The following is a 7,568-nucleotide window of genomic DNA, read 5'->3' on the forward strand; positions in this document are numbered from 1 at the left end:
TGGTCTAAGCTTGCTGGGGTGAACTGAATTATATTTGATTGCATTCCTAAGAACTGTGTGTGTTACTTCCATCTCCTTCCATTTCTTACATTGCATAGGGGAGGGGGGTGAATTGCCAGAGAAAAAGTGATTATTTTATCTTTTGCTACAATCATATCAAGTATTTCTGTACTGCATTTTATTCCTCATTGCTTTTCCCTTGAAATCATAAAAGTAGTTTTGCTACTTTATCCATCCTATACTAACTCCTCATTGATTGTAAAGAAGTGTGCTAGTGCCAGATTACCCATTGTTGATCAACATCATATGTCTAAGTGTACTATCAGATATTAATTTATTATAAAGTGTGATATATATATATTGTTTAAATTCTCAAATAAACCTTTTAAACTTGCAAAACAGAACTACTTCTTGGCTCAGTGGGGTCAGGGGGATTCTAAGAGAGGGGTGTTATATAGGGGTAGTCATCCAGAACTCATGAACTGGACATAAAGATATATCAATAAGCGTTTCCATTCAGTATCCCAGACTAGGCATTGACTTAGCTGTAGTGTTGAATTGAATCTTCTTACAAATTGGGGGCTCGTCTGGGATGTCTGGGTTAGATCTATCACTTGTGCAGCTTAATACAGTGTGCTAACTGACGGGATACATACATCCGGTCGGATCACCACGCTGTTTTACGCTGTAAAGCACTCTTCAAAGGGACACTCTAAGGAAAAGGTCTGTTTTGCAAAAATAAAATACTAATTTCTGTAAGTCAGGACAGAGATCAATCTCTAGAATGATGACCTTGGTAGACATGAAAATAGCGAGGGAGCACCTCTTACATAAGCTATTTGTGAGAGGTGAGTGGACTCACCAGGACCAAACGGTCTGGTTGCAGGCCATCGCGCAACAGGTCACTGAAACAGGGTCAGACACATGGAGAGATCAGGGTCCATTACATGTGGCCCTGAGTGAACTATATATGGCTCCTAAAGCCAAAGATGAACACAATAAGATTGCCAGGATAGCGGCATACCTGTTCCTATATATGGGAGACATGCAGGATAAATGTACTGAAAGCCAAGATCTGGCAAATAGGCGACAGATGGCGTTAGAGAAGGTCCAATCATACCTGGTCTCTTCTGAGCAGAGGCTGCAGAGGAGCCAGGATTTAGAAAATGATAGTAGGCAGTATATCATTAAAATAAAAGAGGATATGGACATCCTGCAACAGGAAAAGGCTGACCAGGATACCAGATTTTTGGCCTTGCAAAAGGAGTACCAAGAAGGTTTGGACTCCCTACTACAGAGCCAGAAAAAGCTGGAGCAACAATTAGATTTCAATAGGGTATGTGCTGAGCAGGTAGTCATCCTGCAAAGCCACCTAGATTGGGAAAAGGCAGAAAGCAATAAATTGATTCTGAAAGACCTGGATACCCAGGCAGAGTTTGATCAGGAGCGCCAGAGAGCTGGTTCCTTCCAAAGGCAAAGGGACGACCTGGCGGCACAGATGCAGACTCTTAGTCAGGAAAGGGACACCTTAGGCCAGGAAGTCTGCCACTTAAAAAGGAAAATGGAAGAAAATCAACTGGCCCTCCAGGAACTTGGTGACCTCCAAAAAGAACACCAGAACTTGTTAGAGCACACCAGGAGGGTGGAGGATGCTCTGACAAGAAAGGAGCAGGCCAATAGGGACACAGCTCAGGAGGTAAGCCTCCTGCAGCAAAGACTGGCCCAGTGCTCCAGGACCAATCAGGAGGCACAGAGAGAGAATGAGGCTCTCTGTCAGCACAATGATAGGCTCCAGCAACAGGTAGCGATGCAGGAGAGACTGATAGAGTCTAGTAAGGTCTTAACTGAGGAACTGAAAGCGCGGGCTCTTGCATTGCAACAGGGAACAGGGGCGGCTAGAGATGAGGTTCGCTGGGAAAGAGAAACTCCAGAGCATAACCTCAGGAGCTCTAGTACCAGAGGTCTTCATCTCTCCCAGTTCCTGGACTCTGCCACCCCCATGCTGCCTGGCGCACATGAGCACGGGGCCACAGGGATGGCAGATTACTATCCAGCTAAAAGTATGGGGCTCATAGGCCAGTACCACCCAGGAATGGAGGGGCGGGCATCCGGGTATGGGCACCCAAGCACAGTGCAATTTAGTGGGGAACCCCAGGAGAGTAGGCCCATTAAGGGCATCCTGAAAACTTCTGCCCAGTTAGGTCAGTGGGGGGGGTACCCATCAAATCCTGGCAGCAAGGAGGAATCTGAAGACTCCTCTGAACGGCGCAGGACACAGGAGACCAGGTCCCCACATTCTGCCAGCCATTCCCAGGCTCGCAGAATCCGGTAAAAGGAACCTCTGGGAGCAGTGCCCCTGAGTCAGAGGATGAATGGACCAGGGTTACCCGAACCAAAAAGGCCAATAAGGCAAAAAGGGCCTTGCTTAAGGACCCATTGAAGCAAATAAAGGCAATAAGGAGTGTCATCACGCCTTATCATAAGAACGCCAAGTATTCCGTTTGGGAACACTTGGAGCTCTATGAGCAAATGATGGAGACTTTCCATTTGAAGGACAGCAGTAGCTGCATCCAGTACGTCAAATGGACATTCTCCCCAGAATACTCCAGTTTCTTTGCGGGGCTGGAGGACCAAAATCATTTAAGATGGTCCACCTATAAGGCGGCCATCTTGAAACATTTTTCTGTTCACAGAAATCCTCAAGAGGCTCGCAAGGCAGCCTATAATTTGAAATGTGGGGAGGATCAGGCCCCACAAGAGTTTGTGCAAGAATTAAAACGTGCTTTTGCGCAGACCACCAGAAGGGTGCGCACGCATAGCAGAGAATTTATCAATACGTTTTTCCATGCCTTACCCAAATACATAATGACCCAGCTCGCGAGAGATTTTCATGAGAAAAGATCTTTAGACTGGGTCATTGAACAGGCTACCCGGATCTATGAGGTGCAGAAGCCTATCGAAAATAAAAATAACGCGCCGAAAAACCCCAAAACCAACAGCACCCCGCTGCTGCCAAGGTGGCAGAGGTAAAGGTTTCCCCCGTTTTAGATTTGGAGATGGGGGGGCCTAAAAACCTGCCTGCACCAAATAATTCACAGCCCAGAAGGCCCTCGGGCCAGTCACAGACAGGGAGTCGAGGAGGTAGTCCCACAAATGGGGTCCCCCGCTCCCCTGACTATGTAAGTCCCCGCTACAAGGGAAACCGACCAATCCTGGGTTATGTGTGGACTCCTCCAGCCCAAGGGGGGGATCCAGCCAAGCACCTAACCCAGGGAACTTCCCTCCCAACTTCCCACAGGAGGGCAGAAATTCTCCAAATCCTGGGCAGAATTTTTTCCCCAGCTATCCACCCAATTTCCAGCCCCAAAATCATCCATCCTTCTTTCCCCAATTCCCTGAGCCCAGACAACCTAATCCGGGAGAGGGGAGGCCAAGGGTGGAGGGGTACCAAAATCTTCCCAACCAGGGGTACTACCAGAGAAGGGATAGCTACCCTTCCCGGGATCAGCCCAGGTGAGAAAATAGAGCCCCGTATCAGCCTGAGCGGGTTTCACAACTTGAGCGCCAGGTCCAAAATATGGCACGAGATCTGGGTCACATACTGAGGGCTCAACAGAACCCTCAGATGAGCATGCCACCGCAGAATGCCCCAAACTCGGGACCTGGTGCTCCAGAACAATGACGGGGGCAGCATCCCGATAACCCACTGGTTCCCAGGGAGGAGGCACAAGGGGAAGGGGGTGTAAAGCCTTGGAGGAAGCCTCCTTCCCAACTTGTAAACAGCCCCTGGAAAACCAGGAACCGGAAACAAAATCTCCTACCCCTGAAAGCATGCCTCCCAAGGAGCAGAGGGGGGGTAGGAGAAACAAAGGACCCAAACAGACCCACTTTGTGGAGGAGGTACAGGTCTTCCAATTTGAGGGAGAGAGATCCTCAGAAGATCCTGGGAAAAGGATCTTCTCCTTCAGAGATGGGGGAACTCCTCCCAAGGAAAAATGGGTCCCAAGGGATTTCAATCCAGACTGGGGAGATGTGGAGACTGAGCTACCGCAGCCCATCATCTCATCCCAGAACCGACAATACCAAAATCCCCTGGTTCAAACCCATCCTGGTGACTGCCTACAAAAGGGGGGGCGGCCCAGAACCGGAACCAGGGGAACCCACAATGGCTCTGATCTCCAGTTGCCAACTTTTTCTTTCAGATTCCCAAGGCTCTCCACAGAATTCTGCCCAAATCTCTTCTCTAGCAATGTCCAAAACCAGAAAATTAGCCCACCAGTTGTCCAAAAATGTGCATTATCTGTGCCCCCTGGAGGAGAAGGAGGGAAGATACTATGCCCCGTTACAAGTACAGGGGCAGGGTACAATTTTGGCACTGGTGGACACTGGATCCCAAGCTACCCTTCTGTCCAAAAGGGCCTTTGATGAACTAAATGCAGGAAGGGGGGAGAATTACCGTATTCCTCTCACCTCTTTTCTTGGACAACTGCAGAACTTTGACGGGAAGGAAATTCCTGTCGAGGGGACTGCAGATTTGGACATCAAAATTGGGCGACACAAGGTGAAACACCCGGTCATAGTAGTGACTCCAGAGGGCACCCCTTGTTTAATAGGGAATGACCTCCTGAGAAGGTTGTCACCCCTAATAGATTGTGTAAACAAGGTCCTCTGGACCCAGACTAGCCGACCAATAAAATTAAAACAGAGTGTCAACCATGTTAGTTTAAACGGCACCTGCCACATGGTTGAACAAAAATCTGACCAAGTAGAATTTCACTTCCAGAACAACCAAACTCCAGACGTGACAGTAATAGCAGTAGGACAACAGACTGGTGATGGGGGGTCCTCTCTATTTCTGAAAATCAACCTTACTTCCAGTTTAAGGTGGTATTCCACACTGGACGGAAACACCCTGAAATTCTTTACTAATCCACAACCAGAAACTCCCACTCCTATCGTCCAGAAAGATGTGAAATCAGCTCAGAGCCTGGCTGATATTCAGCAAATTGGAGAGCAGTTGTTCATCCCTGTCCAGTTAAATGATGGGAAGGACTCTGTTCTCGCTCGAGCCATGTTCCGCCAACTCCCAAAAGATCCAGCCATTCCCACATTCAAACTGATAGACAAATGGGAAATGGACCTGGAAGCACCTAATTCCAAACATCTCCTGCCAAGCAGGTGTATGCTCAGAATCTCCATTGGCAACAAGAGCATAGTCCATAATTGTTGGGTCGTGCGAGACGTCATTGCCGCCTTTTACTTAGGCAGTGACATTCTCAATCGCTTTGCCATTAGTTTGGACCTAATAAACTTCAAAGATTGGTCCTGATTAGCGGATAATACCATGGGCTTTGATGATCCAGAAAAAGCATTTAGGTCAGCTCAATTGCTACCTTATGCAGTTAAAATTCAGATCAAAGAGGAAGTCACCATCCCAGAAAGGACCCGACAATTCTCCCTGGAAGTGAAATTTAAAAGAGGACAACATTTGCAAAACCCTGATGCTTATATACATCTAAATGCTTCTCTCCAACAGCAAGGGTTGGGGGTAAACCCAACACCATTAGTCAACATAGAACATGACACCATTCCAATAGAGGTGGATAACAGCGACTTAAAGAGTATTACTCTAGCCGCAGGCACCATTATTGGAATGGCGATTGATGACCGACATTTTTCCATTGATTTAGGAAATGAACTGTTAGGACCAATCCCCAAGGACTGTTTTGACAGTGACAGTGAGGACAATACAACACCAGACAGGATTTTCACCCGGCATGGGGGGAACTTCCTGGTGTACACTTCTTGCCCTTATGGTAAGGAAGATGTGACTTGTGACTTCAGGAGGGATGAGGTGATTTTCCAGGTCCATGAGGGCTGCCTTTCCCACCTGAAGCCTCCAGTCCAAATCAGCACTCTGACCAGGGACTTCTCCACCCAGCTGAAGGAGGCCGCTGAGATAGCCAAACCAGAAGCCTTTCCAGGCTTCAGGCAGATGGTGGAAGAGAGAGTCAACCTAGCTGATGCCTGTGTGACTCTGGAACAAAAGCAAAAGTTGAAACAAGTTTTCTTGGATTTCCAAGATCTCTTTGCGGTAGACTCATATGACTGTAGTCGCACCGACATCCACACCACCACAATTCCCACGGACCCTGGAATGACTCCAGTGTTTGTGAAGCAATATCGTTTGCCTCTCGCTTTCATGGAGTCCCTTACTGAAATAATTAGTCCCGGGGAACAATCTGTCCAGTCCACAGCACTTTCAATAATCCGGTGCTGGGAATATTGAAGCCAAACGGCCAGTGGAGACTCTGTGCCGACCTTAGGGAGCTCAACAAACGGGTCCATACTTCCCGATGGCCTCTGCCCTACATTGACCAAGGGCTGGCCCAGATCCAGGGGTCACAGGTATTCACTGCAATAGACCTGACCAATGGATACTGGACTGTGCCTGTCAGTAGGGAGGACCAATACAAGCTGGCTTTTACCTTTGGGGGCCAGGAGTACACATGGACCCGGACTCCCTTCGGATACCTCAACTCCGGCAATGAATTCAACATTTTCCTACACAAGGCCATGCCCGACCTGGGTGCAAGGGGTAACCTGGCTTAAAAGTTCATCTGTGGAGGAACACATAGCAGAGATCCGTTATGTTCTGACCCAGTTGAGGGCCGCCGGAGCAAAACTTTCCTTTCAGAAAGCACAGTGGTGTAGAACCCGTGTTAATTTCTTGGGGCATGAGATTACTCCTCAGGGTCTCTGTCCCCAGGAAAAGAAAGTGGAAGCACTTCAGAAACTGAAAGACCCCACAACTCTGCGGGAACTAAGGAGCCTCCTTGGGCTGACTAATTACAGCAGAAAGTTCATTGAGGGCTACGTAGAGATCACCAGACCCCTGATTCATCTCCTGAAGGGGGGGTCAAGTGGGAATGGGGTCCAGAACAAGCCGAGGTGGTAAGACAACTCAAAAGAAGCCTCTCACAAGCGCCTTGCCTAGCTTACCCTGTCAGAAACAAGGAGTTCTTCCTGGAGACGGGGTTCTCTAATACGTGCTTGACGGCAGTATTATACCAAAAGCATGACAAGGTCAATAAAGTAATCTCCTATGCGAGCAAAACTTTATCCTCTGTGAAGGAAAAATTCAACGATTGTGAGAAGGCACTCCTGGCACCGGTGTGGGCATTGAAGAATTACCGCCCGTTTATCCATGGGGAACACATCATAGTGGAGACTCCACACCAGCCTCTGCAATATCTCCAAAGTGACAGAATCCGGGCCGGAAATGTGAGTAATTCCCGAATTACTTCCTGGATTCCGTCAATGCAAGGCTTTCCTGTGGAGGTCAGATATGGCCAAAACAAGAAGAGTCCCCTCGCGCAAGGTCTGGCTGACTTGCATGACAGTGCCAGAGAAAACTGTCTCGAGGACGAAAGTCTAAAAATCAAGGATAACACGGAGGCATACATTAATTCTCCACACAAAGTCTTTGAAGAGGACAAGTGTGAGGGAATGCCCACTGTCTATGTGGATGGATGCTTGTACCATGTTGACAACAACGGGGAGAAAGA

This window comes from Ambystoma mexicanum, chromosome 6p (genome assembly GCF_040938575.1).
Source record: "Ambystoma mexicanum isolate Mex_15411 chromosome 6p, UKY_AmexF1_1, whole genome shotgun sequence".
Classification (NCBI taxonomy): domain Eukaryota; kingdom Metazoa; phylum Chordata; class Amphibia; order Caudata; family Ambystomatidae; genus Ambystoma; species Ambystoma mexicanum.